Raw genomic sequence first — 21,549 nt, 5'->3', positions numbered from 1 at the left:
GAAAAGCAAACAGTGGACACATAGCAAGATATTTGAATACAGTAAAAATTTGACATAGGAGATCCATATAGGAGAAAAATTCAATAAAGCGTAAGTCCCACATTTAGAATTGTATCTTCTCTAAGTGAAACTGAACATAAGTAACTGGTTTTAAAAGCATGTTAAGTGATTTTGAATTAAATGATATTTTTGTCTAAGAGGACTTAATTTTCTACCAGTCATCCTTAACTCCAAATTGCTGCCAAGTGGATTCATTGCAGCGTCTAAATACTTCCTTTCACTGTGCCAAATGCCTCCCTTCTATAATCACTGACATTGCCATTGCATAGTGGAAGAAATCATCTTGTATTTTGTGGAACATTACTTTTGTTCCCTATCTCATTCCTCTTTTTGCCTATCAACCAGCAGAGCCGCCAGCTTCCTAAACATATATCTTAATAGAAAACAGCCCACTGATGGATCCCTGTGGCTTACAGAACAAAATATAAATCTCTTTCCGGCATGTTAGGCTTTCTGCCAGGCTGACCACAGCTTCCCTCCTGGACTTGCTCTAAGATTCTCTATTTGCATGGCCCTAGATTTTGCTTTCAATGAAGGTGTCATTGCCAACACAATTCAGGCCTTGTTGCAAATACAAGCTTCTGCCAGCTTATCAACAATGGCTTCTGCTAACCCCTTGTAACAGAGTGAGTGGGGAATTCTTTGTTTACATAGGATTAGTTTCTCCTTACCTTTCTTCTAGGATTTCATGTCTGTGTCTCTAATACAGTGTTTTTACTATAATGTAGAGTTCAGAAAGATCTAAGTAATTTTATAGCAATTCCCCTTACTCACCATTATATAGACTATGAACATTTCTCTTTAGGTCACCAAAATTTAATATTATGCCTGCCAGCAGTAATGCAGAAGAAATTTGAAATATTGTCTGTGTAAAATATAAATAGCACTCACTCACTCACTCTCCCTCTCGGGCAACATGGCAGACATGGAGCAGGCAGCGTCCTTCGGGAGCCACCCGAATGGCGACCTAGACCCAGACAAGAGGGAAGAGGGAACCTCCACCATGGCCAAGGAAGCTGCCAAAAAGAAAAGACAGAAGAAGAAGAAGGCCAAAGGGTCAGTGTCAGCAGTGCAACAAGATCCTGATAAAGGATTGGGAGCCTCATTTGATGAAGTTGCAAGACAGTTGGAAAGACAAGCCTTGGATGAGAAAGGGAGAGATGATGATGATTAAGATGACAATGGAGATTGTAATGGTGCAGCTGGAAAGAAGAAGAAGAAGAAGAAGAAGAAGAAGAAGAAGAAGAAGAAGAAGAAGAAGAAGAAGAAGAAGAAGAAGAAGAAGAAGAAGACCAAAAGTTCAAACAGACCTCCCTAAGTTCCAATTTGTGACCTGTATCCTAATGGTGTATTTCTCAAAGGACAAGAGTGTAAATACCCACCTACACAAGATGGGCTAAAAGCTGCTTGGAGAACTACAAGTGAAGAAAAACAAAGAATTAGATCAGGCTAGTGAAGATATTTGGAATGACTTCTGAGAAGCTGCAGAAGCACATCAGCAAGTTTGAAAATATTTTATAGATGGATCAAGTCTGGCATGACAATGATAGAAATCAGTAAGAAGTTGGAAGACTGTTCTCTCAAGCTAATAAAAGAGAATAGGTTAAATGCAGGCCTAGCGTTTCCCACTGGGTGTTCTCTCAAGAATTATGCTGCACGTTACAGTCCAAACACTGGTGACATGACAGTCTTACAGTACAACGACATCTGTAAGCTAGACTTTGGAACACATATAAGTGGTAGAATAATTGATTGTGCTTTTACTGTTACTTTTAATCACAAATGTGACATATTATTAAAAACTATAAAAGACACCACTACTACTGGCATAAAGTGTGCTGTGATTGATGTCTGTCTCTGTGATGTCGCTGAGGCCATTCAAGAAATTATGGAATCCTGTGAAGTAGAGATAGAAGGGATGACATATCAAGTGAAACCCATCTGAAATTTAAATGGACATTCAATTGGGCCATGAAGAACACACTGGAAAAACAGTGCCCATTGTGAAAGGAGGGGTACCTACAAGAATGGAGGAAGGAGGGATGTATGCCATCAAGACCTTTGGTAGCACATGAAAGGGTATTGTTCGTGACGACATGGAGTGTTCAAACTACATGAAAAATCTTGATATGGAACATGTGCCAATAAGGCTGCCAATAACAAAACACTTGCTGAATGTCATCGATGAAAACTTTGGCACCCTTGCCTTCTGCTGAAGGTGGCTGAATTGCTTGAGAGAAAGTAAACACTTAATGGCTCTTAAGAATCTGTATGACTTGGACATTGTAGATCTATATCCACCATTATGTGACATTAAAGGACCATACACAGCACAATTTGAACCACACTCTTGCATCCAACCTGGAAAGAAGTTGTCAGCAGAGGAGATGACTATTAACTTAGTCCAAAACCAACTCAACTTCTTTATTTTCTAAGCTCTGTTGGAACACATTATACCACAAGTAATTTGCAACATGTTGTCTGTTTTAACAGTGGATCTGTGTAATCCCTTTATCCATGTTTAAAGGCGTTTGATCAAAAGCAAACTGTCCACATGTAATGAACCAAGGAAAAGGTTTTCAAGACTTTAATGTTATCTCTTTTTCTTGTCTAGGAAATGCTATACCACTCACTAGTTAGGAATTCCTTACACATTTTGTTTTGAAGATCTAAGAGATGCTTTTTGGATGTTTATATTGCCATATTCTTACTTGGATGCTTTGAATGACTGCACACTTCCAGTTCTGCACCTATGCCGTCTGGTATTGCTTTTTAAACGTCCTGAATCCATTTTCTAAAAAATAAAGACATTTTCAAATCTGAGGAAAAAATATAAATAGCAATAATAGACAATGTAAAACTTCAATTTTAACAAAAGAAGTGATTATATCTGTTGGAAGTTCCACAGATACTCAGAACTAATCAGAAAAGGAAAAAACCTCAAATAAATAGGACACTTGCAGTTTTTCCTCTGCACAGCCTAAAATATCAGTGTTTTCCTGAGCTGTTCATAATCTTATTTCTCTAAATAAGCCTGTGCAGTGGCCAGTCTTCACAACTGTAAAGATTTAGCTGACAAGAAGGAAAGAATGATATGAAGGAAAAATTATATTTTCCGGCCTTCATCTAATCTCATCAACTAAAACAAGAAATCCTACACAAAAACTAATTTCTCATTACAATGAAAACTTAAAAAATACTGATGAATACCCAAGAGTGTGGCATGGCAAGAAGAATGATACGAGTGTGTAGAGTATTTCTCATTTGCCTATGAGTTCAGAGCACACAGTCATGAACCTATTTCTGAGCAATTACAAACCAGCTCCACCTGAGCTCCTTTAGACATATTTACAGTAAGAAATAGGTAATGCTTAACATGTAGACAAGGCTTGACTTCATAGTGGATACCAGCAATAATACCATTTATCAAGTAACTAATCTTAACACAAAAGCAACAAAATATTATGAGCTTTGATTTTTTTTTTAAACTGAGGCAGTTTGTTTCTGATAATTAGTTTCCATTCCTGAAGTAAATTTTAAGACTTGGACAAGAATTTGAATGTCCTTCTTCTCAAACATGTGATATTATCCCAAATTGTAACGAAAATTGTATTTTGTTAATGTATGTTCCTATCCAGGTAAATTCTTTCCATCCACTGATTTGGGCTGAGGCTAGCTTGTGCTTTCCTTCATTCTACTGCTCATTCAACTGAGTTATTTCAGTAATTTTTCCCTTGCTTTTCTGGGGGCTTTCCTGGTGCTGTATTCACTGTGAAACACATATTTGTTGTGCTGTATTTTCTTATTCATACACCAATTTTAGTCATTTTTAAGTTTCTAACTTAATTTCTTCAGTGACTGACTCATCATATTATATGTTATTCAAGCTCCAGTTCTGTGCATGTTCTCTCATTTGTTTATGTGTGGTTCCATCATTTTTCTTGCTGTGGAAATATTTCAATTTCCTCTATTTTAATACTTGCATTATACCCAATTGTAGGATTTATTTTAGATAAATTTGTGCAAGCTACTGAAAAAGTGTGTATTCTCTTGGGGATCAGTGGAATGTTCTTTAGATGTCTCTATGATGTCATCTAACTCAGCTGTTTTCTATTTTGATTTGGTTTTGGTCAGGGTATATCTATTTGTGAGGTAAGATATTAAAGCCACCTACTTTTCTGAAAATTATTTTTTCTTTTCCTTTTTGTTTAACCTTTCTCACTTTTCTTGTAGCTTTCAATTTTGTAGCTAACATTTTCTTTGTTGTGTTTATGTCTTATGAAATTCTGTGAGGATTTTCTTTTCTGGTCTTGTCTATTTCATGTTCTATATACTTTTCTATTTCTATGAGTGTGGCTTTCCTTGGCTTGGGGATGTTTTCTTCTTTGATCTTGCTGAAGATCTGGGCTATGCCACAGACTTCGGATTCTTATCCCTCATCTATGCCTATAATTCACAGGTTTAAATTTTTTCATGGTTTACTATGTTTCCTATGTTTTCTTTTCATGTGTGTGTGTGTGTGTGTGTGTGTGTGTGTGATCATGTGCATGTGTTTAATTTTTCATGTTCCTTTGTTATTTAGTTTAGGTCTTTTACTTTATCGAAACATAACAATCTGTCACCTTTTTCCTTCCTTTTACATATAAGGCTTTTCTTAGAGTTTTCAGTTGGTTTATTAGGTTTTTAAATTACATCTTCATTTCATCTTGAGTCCTCTACAATGTTTCTATCTTTATTGAATTCCACTTCTCAGTTCTGCTTTGTCTTTGTCATTTCTATTAACATTATGTTTTTGTTTTCTTGGGCATCATGCAGTCCTTCTTTCTGTGTAAGCTCTTCCTCTTTGGTTTCACTAGGCTCTTTCTTTGTGTCTTCTTTCAGTGCCTTAAATTCTTTGAGGAAGATTATGATTGTTCTTTTAATTTCTGTATTTCTGGAGTTCATCTAGTTAATTCTCACTGGCAAGCATTTTTACAGGACTGGTGATATTTGAAGACAAGATACTTGCTGGGATTTGGGATCAAGTTGAAGCCTAGAGGTCACTACTATGAGAATTGGGAGGCAAGAATAGTTAGGGACATTGGAGGTAGACTCAGGTCTATATATATTGTGATGTAAAAAAGCAAGTATATGGTGGTATTGTGGTTTACTCACCAGGATAAAGCCTAGAGGGGGATGTAAGAAATCCGGATGTAGAGTAGGTTGGGTTATACTGTGCCAGGGTTGTTTCTTTGTTCATAGTAGTGTTTGATTTATGAAACTAGATTCATTAAAGTTTAATAAGTATATAGCTGGAACTGTAATATCATCTTAATGAACTGTCCATTATTTAGTATGAAGTTAATTTCTTTATATCTCTTTTGACTGAGTATGGCTTGAAGTGTACACTGCCAGATTTTTAGAACAATGGTCCTTTCTTGTTTTCTATCTCCATTTGCTTAAGATTTGTTTTCTTATACCTTCACTCTAAGTCTGCCTTTCCATTTGATATTATTTAGCATTTGTTGGAGGTGAAAGAAAAAATATAAATGGATATGGTGAGAAATTGGGTTTCTTTAAAAAACAGAAATATTATAAGAATATGTTTTCAGTTTAATTCCAATTGTGGGGTCATGAGGCTGCTTCCCAGCTCTAGCAGAGGTATGATTTTGCCAGCTGCACATAGTTTCTGCAATTTTGTGATGTTTTAAATTCTGAAGACTGTTCAGAGGGTATATAAATGCTAGGGCCCTGAGAGGGCTGTTGGGGAATTGGTTGCTCCTGTTTGTAGTTTGTTAAGTAGTTGGGCACAAAAAAGAAACAAAACAACAACAACAACAAGAAGAAATTAGATATCCTGACAGCAAGGATCAAACTTACCCCAAGGAGCTTGATTCCCCCATAATCTGCCAGAAGTAGTTTATTGATAATGTCTCCCACCATGTTCTTTGCTATTTTTTTCTATCCTCTCTCATGCTAGGGGTTGATGTTGAAAGGGAAGAAGAAAAGAGTTGGAGAAACACACAGCTTAACTTTGTGCTTTGAAATCATTCTTAAAAGGTATATATTGATACCTGTAATGTTTTTGTACATATGTGCATGGTGTGTGAGTGTGTGTATGTGTGTGTTTGTGTGTGTGTAGTTTATGTGTGAATGTGCATGTATACTCACCTGTAAATGTTTATAAACACTGGATATCTGTTGCTATCACTCCCTACCTTAGTTTTGAGACATTTCTCTCAATGAAGCTAGATATCAGGCATTCAGCTAAACTAACTGGCTTATGAGCCCATAGCAGCTGTCTATGTCCTACACTATATACAAAACAATGTGGATACAGACATCTATTATAATGCCAGGATTTCATGTGAATACTGAGGATCCAAACTCAAATTCTTATACTTCCATAGCAAGGATGTTATCTATTAAGCCATCTTGCCATCTCCTACTGTTTATGTTTATCATATACAGAATATTTTGAAAAATATGATTATCTGGGTTAGTATTATTATCTTAACTTTTAAAATACTTCACAATTTTATTGTTCAGGGTTGTCTAGGGAAATAGAACTTATCGCATATATAGATATAGATATATGTATATATCCATAGATATGGATACATATACATATAAGGCATTTATAAGAATGGCTTATAGGCTATGGTCTGACTAGTCCAACAGATGCTGTCTACCAGTAGTTAGCCAAAGAATCAAGTGGCCGGTCAGTCCTTGAGGCTGATGTCTCAGCTGGGCTTCAGTATTTCTTAAGAAGAAGTAGACTTTGAAGTCAGTAAAGGAATGAACTTTCCAGCAAGAGCAAAAAGGCAAAAATCAAAAGCTTCTTTACTCTATGTCCTTTATGCCACCAGAAGGTATGGTTCAGCACTAAGATGGATCTTCCTACAGCAGAAGATCCAGATAAAAGATGGGTCTTTTCACTTTAAATGATTTAAGAAAAGTCCCTTGCTGGTGTCCCCAATGATTTGAGATTTTGTTCATTCCAAATATACTCAAGTTGACAACCAATAATGTCCATCACAAGCTACTTTACCTTTTAATGTCAATTTCCAAAACTACTTAAGTGTTTTTTATTACTGAAAGTCAGACAGCAAAGAACAGAAGAATATATTTTTGGCACAAACAAATAAATCTTGATGTTTAAGACAATGCTAAGAGAATGAAAGATAAACCACAATCTGGGAGCAGATGTGTCCAAATGATATAGCTGACAAAAGAATGTTGGGAAGGATCCTAGTAACACTAACAAAATTTTAATAAGCCAAGTGGAAATAGGAAAAATAATGGCTAAAAGTAATGGCTAATTTGAAATCCGTGATAAGAAAATATGTTAGCCATAATATACCATTAGGAAAATATAAATTAAAATAACAATTCAGTGCCCCTAGACACCTATTAGAATGTCAAATTCCATCTTCCCATTGGTGGCTCTAAGAAAGCAGTGAAGGGGTAATCTTGCTCATATTGGCACCCACTCTGCCCTAGAGTTATAGTCAGGAAATGTAGATTCTTGAATTAGGGAACAGCTTCATGTGTAAACTTAATAAACTGAGATGCCTTATGCTTTTGAAAGAGCTATTGATCTTCTATCTTTATTCTTCCAAAAGATCTTTGGTTGTTGGAAATAAAGGTCTAAATAATTTATAATATCTTATCTTGATTATCAAGCCTGTCTTTCCAAACATCTAACATGAACAAAAATCCTACCTAGCCAATGAGCATTCACTAGGGAAAAAAATATGTGTGAAAACACTTCATGAAAATAGAGAAGACTTAGGAGTTGAATAGGCAGAGTTAGAAACATTCACAGTGAAGACAGAAAAGGCTGCTCTCTGAAAAGACATGACCTGAATAATCCAAAAAGACCATAGTAAATTATGGTTTGGGTTGCAAAACAAGAAATGCAAATGTATTCATTGAGGTATTCTGGGGTTTGGTTATTAAGCATTTTTTCCAAAAGCTCATATGTCTCAGGCTCCACTGCCAGCTGATAAAGGCTCTGACTTTATCAGTGGCTTATTCTGATAATGTATTCACAATACAATGGTACTAATTGGGAACTGATGGAAAATTTCAGACGTGTAGCCTAGTTGGAGAGAGAAATCACTGGGAGAAAGTTCTTCATGGACATATCCTCTCTTGGCCATATTCTTCTTTCTATGCTTTGTGAACAATAATGGGCAATTTTATTTGCCACAATATCTTGCTTACATGTTATTTCATCTTATCCACAGCCCACAGCAACATGACATACTATAATTGTTGAAATATATGAAATCATGAAAGAAATAAAGTCTTTTGTCCCTAAGTTGGTAATATTAGGAATTTTGACAGAGTAGCATAAAGAGTGGCTAACATAGGAAAGAAGGTATTTTGTAGGAATTTGAAATGGAAAGAGAAATAAACTACAATAAATATAAAATTGTGGGCAATTGTTTCACAGAAGTCCAATGGAAATGTCTTCTAGATTTGAAGAAATCAGAATTCAATTGGCAGACTTTCAAAGAATGAAATTTTGGCAGGATAGGAAGAAAAGGATTTGCCAGATGAGTATACCAACCACTGACTAGAAATCTGTCTATGCTAATTAAGCATATTTATAGATTAGCTTGGTAAGAATTCTTGTCTCGTATTTGAGATAATCTCAAGACAGCTGGGAAAGGCTAGCATAACAGTACTAACATATTCTGCAATATAGTAACATCTGCTGTCATGGTAGTACCCTGCAAGAATATCTCATTCCTATAAGCACAGGTAAATGTCCACCACACGCAGAAGCACCGATTTCTAAGGCTTGTAGCTGGAAAGGCCTGAAAATATAGAGAATATACCTGCTACCACATGAAGAGTCTCCTCTCCACAGGTGAGCAGTGGATATTTCCCTTAAGTGGAGGGTTTATCAATTAGTTTTGTTTTGTTTTTGAGACAAGGCTTCTGCACAACCCTGGCTATCCTGCACTCATTTAGTAAACTAGGCTGGCCTTGAACTCACAGGATCCACCTGCCTCTGCCTTCCCCTTCCCAAGTGCTGGAATTAAAGGTGTGCACTACCATGCCTGGCTAGATTTGTCTATTTTTCAAAATATAAAGACAACTTCTGGGAAAACATATTTGAATAAGATTGTATGTTCCCCATAATCCCTCACTTCAAGTCCACTAAATCATATTATCATGAAAGGCATAAACTTCTTAGTGGTTAGTACGAGTCAGAAAATATATAAAATAATAAGGGGAAGAAAGAAAGAATAAGTAAAATATAAAAAAGAATTTAATGGTAGATTACTGACTTTATCATGAAATACAAAATGGGAGATATATTGATAGACTTGGAAGTGGGGATAAAAACACAATTCAAGGATGGACTTCTATGAATGTAATGGCTTTGCTCTTTTATATCTGACTAGAAGACAACAACCTCCCAGTCACTTATATTAAAGCCAAACATGCCATGTTGTAGCATCCCCTGAAAGACAGCTCTCATGGGGTTTCTATCCTGTTTGTCAAGGGCGAACAGACATTCAGAATTGGTGGCCTCATGAATAAGAGCCACTTCACCTAAAGGAGCATCCAAATAAGAAAAATATGGAAATTTATGAAAGAGTTCCAAGGTGGCAGCACCGATCACACACTGCACCTGATTAGCAGGACAACCAGGACTGCACAGCAACCTAAAGACCAAACTGAGATCTACAAAACACCAACACTGCTGTTTCGCCGGTGAGAGGGATCCACGCTGTGTAGAGTTCGGGTGGGTCCAAGCCCTGGCCACGCAGCCAACACACAGAAAAATCCTAAGGGACAGTCCACATTAGCGGGCATCTTGAGAAGGACTGTGGGATATCTCTGCAGCTTTGGGCTCTCTGCTGCTTGCTGGATCCAGGATGGGGAGCAGACTGGCAGAGCTGAGTGCCTGCACCAGTTAAAATCCACATTACCTGCCTCTCGAGAAAGAGTGTGGGGCACCCAAGCACCTTTCAGCTCTGATTTCTCTCATCGCCCCAGTTGTTTGCAGACCTAGACCTGCTGGGTCACAGAGCAGATAGGCAGAGCTCTGTAATTTTAAGAGGGCCTGTGGAGTGTCCTAACAGCTTTGAGTTCTGGTTTCTCTTAGCCCCCCGGCTGCTTATCGTCTGGGCCCATCAGTGACACAGAGAATATAAGCAGAGCTGAATCCAGGTGCCATTCACAATCTGCATTAGCTGCCATCCTGTGAGCAACTTAGGGCTTAGATTTGTCTCTGCCCACCCACCTGAAGCATATTGCTCTGACATAGCTGAGACACAAAGCAGACAGGCAGAGCAGAGACCTGCACAGGCCACACCCCACATTAGCTTGCATTCTCTAAGCAACTTTGAGCTCTCACCTCTTTCCACCATCCAGCGGCTTACCAGCCTAAGCCAACTGGGGCAGAGAAGATAGGCAGAGCACTGTCATCTCAAGAAGGCCTGTAGGGGGCAATTGGGAGGGAATGAAGGAGTGGGACACAATCGGGATGTGGAGAATTTAAACTGCAGAACAGGCAGATAACTTATATTGTTAATCCCACTATATGGAAATAGCTCTGAGACTGGCTGAGACATGAATGTCTTGGCATAGACAATTAGATGACATTCTTCATATGGCATGAATAAAGGTTTACAGATGTCTTTTTTTTTTTTTCCTACTCATACAAAGAGCAGAAAACCAGCCTTAATTGTTCTGTGCATCAAGCACACCTTATACACTTATAATTTTATGACTTTATAATGATTGTGAGGAATTATATGCTTTGAGAACAAAAGAACCAGACACTGACATTGGATCAAACCTGACAGGATTCATTCCTCTCAACATGTTGATCACTGACATCCTGTATCCTTCATGTTCCAACCTCCTGGTACACTCAGGTAATCAATTTTATTTCTTCTCAAGTCTCTGATGGAGTTGAAGACCAGTTAGTTTAGTTCAACAATTAGGCTTAATTGTCTAGGGGTTAAGACTTTTTTAGATCTAGATAGATGTTTTAAGTGGATAATGACAAGATATGAGAGATATCAATTTATATTCAGAATTTCAGATGCACCAAGAAAGGGAAGATGTTTTCTTCAAGGCTGTCAAATACAAAGAGGCAAAACACTAAGAATGCATCATTTATATAATTACTGATTGTGTCATGGTTCCTCTTGCTGTAGGTAGTTTATTGTATATATGTTTAGTAATATAAATGTATATGTAAAAAAATAAAAAATAGTTAATAAAAATTTTTTAGAAAATATTAAGTCAGGCCCTATAAAAATAGAATTTTGCTCATAACAGATATACTAAGCCAAGTCCCTGGTGACACGTTTTGTGGCTAAAATTTTAAAAAGACAGACTTGGGATTTATAAGCAGGGACATCTCTAGGAATGAGAGACCAGCCTGGTTTCCATAGTCAGTGCCAGGCCAACCATACATAATGAGATCCTGACTCAGAAATAAACAAACATGTGCTCATAGGGTATCAAGTCTCTTCTTGGTAGCCTGCTATTCTTCCTCTGAGTGCCACCAGGCCTCCCTATCCAGGGACAACACGTCCTTTTAAAACTCCAAATTCTTGTCAAATAATGCCACTCTCTCATGACTAAGCATTCAAACAAATGAGTGTACAGGGGCCATTCTTACCTAAACCACAACAACACTTCTAGGTATATCCCCAAAGGACTCTGTCATACTACAGAGATACTTGCTCACATTTATTTGTTGATCCTCTGTTCATAATAGTGAAGAAATAGAAAATCTAGGTGTTCACCAACCGGTGGAAGGATTATGAAAATATGATACATACATGGAATGGAATATTATTCCACTACAAGAAAAAAATAGGAGAAAGAGTGCCCCCCACACACACACACACAAAGCCAGGGAAGACATTAAAGAGCGCGCATAAAAATTGTGGTAGGGATGCTAGAGTGTAGCTCTTCACAGCTGGTGGCTTCCTGTGGGGATGGGGTCAGGAACTACTCACTTTTCTTTAAATGGCTGGCCATCAGGAGTTTGACCGTATTTCACTGTGTATGTGGGCAAAGACTCTCTCTCTCTCCTTTTTTTCTGGGAGGTTATCAAAAGGGTGAGCAAGGACATCCTGGAGGACTGGGACATGAGCATGTTCATGGTGCATTATGTGCAATTCCCAAGTAAGCAATAAAATTATTATGTTGAAAAAAGGAATTTTAAAGTAATAGATGGATTAAAAACAAATCTCCTGAGTAAGGGAATCTAAACCCAGAAAGACAAACACTTAATTTTCTCTCTCACAGGTGGATAGTAGATTTAAAACTTTGGATATATATTTTTAATTACTATACCACAAGGAAATCAGAAAACTAGTAAGAAAGCATAGAAAGGATGACTTCAATGGACAGAACACAGATGGCGTGAAGGAAGGAAGGAAGAGAAATAACAGAGCAGGAAAGTTTAAATGGCATAGTTGATTTGACGGGAAGGAAAACTAACACTAAAGACCTTTGAAAATGACATGTGTAAGCCAGGCCAGGTGGTGCATGTCTGTAATCCCAGCACTCAGAGAGGAAGAAGCAGGAGCATCTCTGTGAGTTAGAGGCCAGTCTGATCTACAAAGTGAGTCCAGGAGAGCCAAGGCTACTCAGAGAAACCCTTTCTTGAAAAACAAATACAAATAAACAGATGTCCTGTGGAAACCTACAGTATACTCTTGCTGTTCCTTTTTTTTATTCCACTGGTGTTATAAGAGATAGTGGTGTTTCTTAACTTATTTTCTCAACTTTTCAAAAGCTTTCTTTGTGACTTATAATGTGATAAACTTAAACACAGGTAGCTGTGGGATAATTTAGCTTTCAAGTTTATTTTGTGACTTTTAGTTAGGAAGACCTTTCTAAACATGAGACAGATTAAATCTCACAATCTTACTGTGTCAGCATTTTTTAGAATTTGTTTATAAAATTTGGAGCTTGAAATATCCTCTTTATGAATTGTTCCATTTATTAATATGTAGTTACTCCTTTGTTTTGAGTAATTTTTGAGACATACTTCATCAAATATAAAAATTAATATACAAGCTTCTTTACAACTACTCTTTCCTAGGTGTATTGAAGTCCATCCATTGATCCTCAGTTTCCAGGTATCATTGCTAGCTAAGTGCTTATCTTAGAAGCAACAGAGAGTTGGATCTTGTTTTTTATCCCATGCCATCTGTATATTTTTATGGTGCATTGAAAGTATTTGCATTTAAGGTTCTTAAGAGGTTAAAGGGATTTTTGCCATTATCAATGACTTTGTTAGTTGATGTTCTAGTTTATTGAATTACTGATATTTTCTTTCTCCTCTCATATTAAATAGGGAATTGCTGGTTTGAAGGGTTGGCTATAATTTACCTCCACTACACCACCCCTCCCTTCCCCCTCTCTCTTTTCCTCTCTTCCTTCCTCCCTCTCCACCCCCTCTCTCCTTCTTCCTCCTTTCCCCTCCCTTTCACTTTTAACTTGATCTTCTTTGTTCATCTAGTCTTCTTATGCTCTCATGGATGAAAGATTTTCTTTTCATACATGTATAGAATAGTTTTTATTGAAGACCTTTCTGCAGTGATTCTTTAGTTATCTTAAGTTTCCTTTTGTGTTCATTTGGAAATGTTATTTCTCCTTCAATTTTAGAGATAACGGATGCTTATAGCAATCTTACTTGAAAGTTACTTATGCTCAGAGCTTGAGATATATTGTCTCATGCTTTATTAGTTTTTGTGATTGATGATAAAAAAAATCTGAACATTATTCTAATATTTCTGCCTTTCTATGTGTTGGTAATGTTCACCTCAAATTTTTAGTATTCTTCTTTGTTCTGTATTTTGACATCTTGGCTATATGTTTTGTAAAGATTTCTAAGTGATGATATCGTTCTCTAGGTGTGGAAAATTTTCTACATTAATTTTATTGAAAACCATTGTTCAGCTTTTGACATTACCTTAGAATATTATGTTTATTTTTTTGAAGATTTTGATCATTTTTAAATTTTATTCTTTATCTAATATTTCTAAGCATATTATTGATATCACTTTGGCTTTAATCCTAAATCTTTGTTTTATTATTTGCTTCATTTTGCCTGTTAATAATGCTCTCTGATAGTCTTTCTATATTTTTAACTTTTATGACTGATTGAATAATTTTTAGTCCATAATTTCTATTTGGTACTTTTTTTACTGTCTAAATTTTTTGCTTATTTTTTCTTCCATATTATCAGTTTATACTCCAAGTTATTTATATCTTCTTCATGTAGGTAGCTTTTTTGTCTAGTACTTGATTGATTGCTTTTTTTATGTACTTATTTGAACCCTTCATATGGTGTTAACGATTTATTTTGTTTGTTTTTTATTTATCTCTTTACTTTACCACAAGATTATAGCCCTCTCCCTCAGCAACTCCCAGTCACACCCTCCCTCTATGATCCCCCTTCCCCCTCTACTAGTCCTCAGAAAGAGGGAACCCTCCTCCTATAACATCTCACCTCAGCCTATCAAGTCTCATCTGGACTGTCTGTATCCTCTTCCTCTGTGGCCTGGCAAGATTGTTTTTAATGTAAGTCCCTGAATGACTTCTGTGAGATTTTGGCTGTGTCTCTATATTCCATTATTTTGGGATTATGAGGTTACAGATGTATCATTGTAAGTCTCTGTCTCCTGCATGTTTGTGTGTGTGTGTGTGTGTGTGTGTGTGTGTGTGTGTGTGTTTGTGTGTGTGTGTTTATTTATTTTCTATGAGTTTATTAGGATAGAGCCTTTCAGGTTTGAATCCCCACTTTTTTGGTTTGTTTGTTGTATTCTATGTATGACATATATAAACATATATGTGACTATATATGTCTCTATATATGTTTTTTAAATTTTTGGTATTATCATTTTTTAAATTATTGGTATTATCATTTTCTTATAACTTGTTTTTCTGTCCCAAAGTCAGACTATATATAATCTTTATTTAATAATTTATTAGAAAATTTAAAAGACAAATTGAAGAAAACTATGAATGGATGAAAGGATGAGAGAAAGGTAAGACAGACTGTGATTTTTCTTCCTAGTAAAAGCATGTGTCATTCCATCACCCTTCCTTCCATTATTGGCTGCTTACTCTTTGGTAGGCAATAATTCACTTTTGTTCATTTGAAACAATAGTATAAAAGCATAAGCTCTCATTTCTTTTTTAAAAATATGTTTATTATGCTTCCTTTTAACATGTACATTTTTATTATCACACATGAGTAAACTAAACTACATACAGCAGGAAGAACTATGAAATAATCAGGAGTTATATAAATGTTACATTCATCGTGTCTTGACTATTTGTATTTGGCAAACTTGAAGTAAACATCTGTTGGTTTTAAGTTTCCGAATGGAGAATAGTATCTATCATATCTCATCTCTATTAACTTAAAACATCTATCTTGATCTAAATACATCTTAACCTCTAACCTACTAAGCTTAATTGAATGACTAAACTATCTGGTCTTCAAACGCATCAGAGACTTGAGAACGGATAAAACTTAAATACCTGAGTGAACCTGGAGTGCAGGTTAGCAGCTTCCAAAATGAAAAAATGACTGAGCCAGTTAACTGCCTGAACAGTCACCCAATACTTTCTATAAGGTTGAAGCGTCTTCTTCAGCCTTCTGGCCCAATATATCTGACAGACATAATTGTGAGGCAGGAACTATTGAGGACTTGTTTACCCTGTTTTGGTAGAGTTTAGCCATTGACTCTGCCTGTGTCTAAACTTGCCCATTTTTAGGCAGAATCTGTCTGTGGCAGAAACAAGGACATTTTGCCCAGTGGCTGGTTTGCCACATTTAAAGCGAACTCCATAAGGAGGTTCTTTGATGCTCATCTTCTTCTTTGAGGCAGGCTTGGTGTTGCCAGGAGTTAACTTGTCTTTTTGTCAAAGAATCTTTTCAATAATGAAAACATCTTTAAATGCCATATTCTCTAGGTCTCTCAGGTTTTTGAAGACCTTATTTAACTATTTTACCTCATATATCTGCAGAATCATATCTATCTATTAGACCTAGAATATATATTCTTGTGAAAAAATTAAACTAGTTTTTGACATGAGCATGATTTGCATCAATATACAAAATTCAATACCATTGAATTAAAAAATAACCTTATTTATGAGTAACAATTAGGGCCTTGAGATGAGGAGTAGATTCAATAATCTACCTTTTTTTCTATCCTCCCTCTATATTTCTATATCCCTCTTTCTTTCTTTTCAGCTCCTATCTTCTTACCTACAAAAGAAAGATGAAGGAAAGGAGATATTTCCATGAGTTAAATGTAGTTTCCTCTCTGTAAAAGACCGATAATACTTATAACCAACTACCAATGAAAATAAGCATCTGTAGGCCAAGAGAGTAAACAGAAACTTATCCAACCCTCCTTAAAGAAAATGGGACATCTTTCTCTTAAGGTTTCTTCTGGATGATTTAGGGTGAATAATTTCTTTGAAGATGCCCCAAAAATAGAGAAAATGCTTACATAAGCCAGAGATAGCATTTGGGGTCCATTTTTGAAAAGTTGTGAAATTCTAGGCTTAATAGAAGTCCTTTGTGGAATAGTCTGAACTGCTAGACCAATTGGGATTAGAGGCTTTCTATAATATGTCCTGAAAGCTGTCCTTTTCTGATGGGTAACAGCAACTTTGGTGCCTGGCACTGGAACATGGAGGGTGCAGGATGTCAGCATCCAGCTTGCTAGGAGGAATGAATCCTCTCAGGTCTGATCCAGTGTCAGTGTCCTGTTCTTTTGTTCAGAAAACATAATTTCTCACAAGCATTATACAGTTCTAACATTGTGATAGTATGAGGTGTGCAGGATGCACAGAGCAATTAAGGCTGGTTCTCTGCTCATTGTATGAGCAGAAGGAAGACATCTGCAACTCTTCCTTCATGCCATACAAAGAATGACCTCTAATTATAAGTCACAGAGAATCTGTGACCAACAGGATGCCTTGTCTATGCATAAACCTTCCTATCTCAGCCAGTGTCAGAATTATTCCCATGTAGTAGGATTAGCAATAATAGTTACCTGCTTGTTCTGCCTTTTGAATTCTTTACATCCTGATTGAAGCTCCCTCCCTCATTGCCTCCTGATCTCACTCCCTCTCTCATCCTCTTTCCCTCCATCCTCTCTCATCCCCTTTCCCTCCATCCTCTTTAGCAAGAGGCGGCCTTCTCCCTTAGCGTTTGACCTCAGCTTATCCAGTGTCCTCTGTACTACCTGTAACCTCGTTTTCTGTGGCCTGGCAAGGCCACCCCACCAGGGCAGAAGTGAACATTAGGAGGCCTGAATCCATGTCACAAGTAGTCCCTACTCCACATATTGTAGGACCCACACAGAGACTGCTGCCTATCTGCTACATCTGAGCAGAAGGTCTAGGTGTACGTCCCATATGGACCTTGGTTGGCTCATCAATCTCTGTATTATAATGTGGTTAACCTAAAATAAGTGGCTAACATCTGCTTATGAGTGAGAATATGTCATGTGTGTCTGTCTGGGTCTGAGTTAGCTCACTCAGGATGATTGTCTCTAGTTCCCTCCAATTGCTTGCAAATTTCAAGATTTCCTTGTTTTTAATAGCTGAGTAGTAGTCCATAGTGTAAATGTACCACATTTGCTTTATCCATTCTTCAAATGAGGGACATTTATGCTGTTTCCAGGTTCTGGCTGTTAATGAACAAGGCTGCTATGAGCATGGTAGAACATACATCCTTGTGTAGTAGAGCATCTTTTGGGTCTATTCCGAGGAGTGGAATAGCTGGGTCTTGAGGAAGCTCTATTTCCAGTTTTCTGAGAAAGTGCCAGCTTGGTTTCCACAGTGGTTTTACAAGTTTGCACTCCCACCAGCAATGAAGGAATGTTACCCTTTCTTCACATCCTTACCAGCATGTGCTGTCACTTGAATTTTTTATCTTAGCCATTCTGATGCATATTAGATGGAATCTCAGAGTCATTTTGATTTGTATTTCACTGATGACTTAGGATTTTGAGCATTTCTTTAACTGTTTCTCAGCCACTCAATATTCCTCTGTTGAGAACTCTCTGTTTAATTCTGAGCCCCATTTCTCAATTGGGTTATTTGGTTTTGTGGTGTTTAATTTCTTGAGTTATTTATTTATATGTTTTGGATATTAGTCCTTTGTCAGACAAATCAACATCCTACAGACTGAGAAAAGATCGTCCCCATCCCTACTTCTGACAAATAGCTAACAAGCTCTAATTTCTGCATGCACTTGATTTTTATGCCACATACACGTATTACAACATCAAGAAATCTTTTATCATAGTTATAGAGGAATGTTATTTTCCACTGGAAAGTTGGGCATGGTATACATATAAAGAAATCATAAAATCTTTTTAATTTAATAGTATTAAAATTACATGGAATTTGAAATATTCTACATTTTATATTAAACATGGAATTTCTAAATTTAACATAAAATAAATGTACTATTTTATTTACTTTATATCTATATACCCTTCCCACACCTGTGCTTGTCATATGTTGTTCTCATAAAAGTTCATCTCTGTTGTATTAAATAATGAGATTAAAAACAATATTCTGTTATTGATAATTTATTAATATGGCAGGTTTTCCTAATCCAAATAGCTCCCCAAAAGATTGAGATAGAGAACTGTTGGTTTATTTAAGAAGCTTTAAGAACAATAACTAGGCAGATATGGTTTATAGTGACTTTCTAAACCACTTTGACTAATTCCCAGCCATGAACAGCCCACGTTACTTGGCAGTTATTGGTCCTGTCTGGCCTGGATCTGCTCTTTTTCCTTTTTATTTAGCCTTGTCCCTACCTGAGACTCCCAAGCCAGTTTTGTCCTGTTACAGGCTCTTAAGCCTTTCTTCATTAACCAGAGATAATTGCAGAGCAAAGTTTACACAATATTTTTCACTGTATGTGAGAACGCACTTATCTGAACTTCAACCAATTCTTAGGGCCCAGAATTTAGCATCTGAATCAACACAGCACTAGACCAACTCCCAACAGTAGTCTTTACATTGAAACAAAATAGGTGAATAAATAAAATGTTTTAATATCTATTACATTCTGATCATTTGATGTATGTCTCACTGGGAAGTTTTTTCAAGTATAGTTCACAAAGGGGTAGTTCAATATTCCACCTTTATATTTAAAATAATATTTCTATCTATATATTACACTAATTATTTGAACTTACAGGATCTAATACACAATTTACTTAAAGACTTCTGTCAATACATTTGGTATTCAAACACTTCGATTACCTTTATAAATAGGATTCTACATTTTGTCATGGACAAATTCTCTCAATCCAGGAACACAGGTTTTAGTTTCTTGTGTCAACATTTCTGTTTCAATAACTTTTAAACTTTGGTAAATTGTTTTATTATTTCTACTTATTTTTACATTTTCTAAAGGATTTATATAAAGGGACAATAGAAAGCTCAGAAATAACCTTTAACAAAACCATTTACAGTAGGCATACCAAAGTGGGGCAGGTACATGCAATCCTGTCAGCTTTCCTTGACCTAGTTACAGTTCAATGAAATAAAAATGAGAAATTAAAGGTAAGAAAATGAGCCAAAGTTCAGATGGAGATGGCTTTGATGGCATAAGAAGAATCACATTTCATCTTCCAAAGGCTCACAACTGTTATCATAAGCCGAGAAAGAAGAGGTCACAGCATCAACAGCAGGGTTGCTAAAAGATAACCCTCAAAATAAGGTTTCATCATATGTGTATTCATAATATACATGGAATATTTAACACGCCCCATTAAATAGCATATGTGTAAGTTTTAGTGAATGAAGCAGAAACTCTTCAGTGTGTCTAAACAAAAGCTTCACATTTCCTCCAAAGAGAATCCCACAATTCCAGAGTTTCTACTGCAAATATTCAATGAGGAGGACTTTAGTAATTTATACAGCAGCCATCAGACTTCTAATGTGATAGAGTTGATGGACTGACTGAAGATGACCAAAGAATATGTGGAAAGACCTGGAAGAGACTGGTTGATAGTATATTGGTTTTTGAAAAAGCATTTGTTCTAAATGCTTTAAATATTCTAAATTGTTGTGGGAAGTACATAAAGCTATGGTGTACAGGAACATCAAAAGTTTGTTTCTTAGTTTGCCCTCACAGTAAGGAATTGAAATAAATATTAGATACAATGCCCTTAGGTCAGCTCAACAACAATAACAACAACAAGAACAACAAAACCACAAAACCACAAAATTGCTTTTCTTAATCCAAATCACATGGCAATCTTAGATAAGCCATTCACCTCAGTATCTTTTCCAAACCTTAGAGCATGTTTCTGATAATACACATAGCATATCTCTTTTATTTAAAGTAAAATGTTGGTTGTAATGCAAGTCTACTACACAGCAGTCTTCCCAAGTACCTGTGTTGATGAAATAGTAAAGAAATAGTAAAAATCTGATTTTTTAAAAAATCATTTTGTGTTTTATAGCATTCTTTGGCCACTCATTTAAATCTAGCCTTCATTCCTCTCCTGTGTGTTATGTGTATATACATGAGCATGGATGAGTTTGTTATAGATTATGTGTCTACTCAAAATACATATGACTTTGACATTATTACAGCATTTACCTGAGGAACAAGGTGAGTACATTTATGCCAATTCTTTTTCTCTCTCTCTCCCTCCTTTGTGATATGCTAGCCTGGACATCATAATATAGCTGAGATTACTGAAGGTAATCAGCTTTAGCTTCTTGGATGTTGGAATTAAAATCATAAGACACCAATATCGCATGGTGTGGATTTTTATAATAGCTCTATGTTCTAGTTGGTTCTTTGTCAACTTGACATAAGCCTGAGTCATCTAGGGAGAGGATACCTCAATTAAGAAAATAAGTTTATCAGATTGATGTGTAGGCAGGTCTGTAAGGTGTTTGTTCAATTAATAATTAATGAGAGATGATCCAGCCACTGTGAGCAGTAACAGCCCTGAGCAGGTGGTCTTGTGTTATAGAAGATATCTGAATACATCATCCTAAATGGAGAGTATCTTGAAGCAATGACATTAAAGTCAAGAATAAGACAGAAATAGTCACTACCCATAGACGTTGAGCAATAAGTCAAGAGAAGAAAATTAAAGTATATTTTTATTAAGGAGTTGAGTCCATTGATGTTGAGAAATATTAATGACAAGTAGCTGTTAGTTTCTTTCTTTCTTTTCTTTTTTTGCTGTTGGTTGTGTTAATGTGTTTGTGTGCTTGTCTTCCTTTGGTTTTTGCTGTAGTGAAGTTATTTATGTCCTCTGGTTATTTTTTGGTTGGTTGGTTGTTGTCATTGTTGTTGTTATTGTTGTTGTTATTGTTTTGTGGCTGTAGTTAACCTCTTTGGGTGGGAGTTTTCCTTCTAGTATCTTCTATAAGGCTGTGTTTGCACCAAAATATTTTTAAAATTTAGTTCTGTCATGGAATATCTTGCTTTATCCATCT

At 36.3% G+C, this 21,549-nt stretch overlaps 1 pseudogene across 1 annotated transcript; it reads left to right on the top strand.

The window, feature by feature from the left end:
- The first annotated feature begins 976 nt into the window (after positions 1-976).
- Positions 977-2,636, top strand: LOC311597311 (methionine aminopeptidase 2-like; annotated as a pseudogene). The gene has a single exon. The product of its transcript is annotated as a methionine aminopeptidase 2-like (transcript).
- Positions 2,637-21,549: the final 18,913 nt, after the last annotated feature.

This window comes from Acomys minous (assembly GCF_964271855.1).
Source record: "Acomys minous genome assembly, chromosome: 1".
In the NCBI taxonomy this organism is placed as follows: domain Eukaryota; kingdom Metazoa; phylum Chordata; class Mammalia; order Rodentia; family Muridae; genus Acomys; species Acomys minous.
This window is presented reverse-complemented; position numbering and strand designations above follow the sequence as displayed.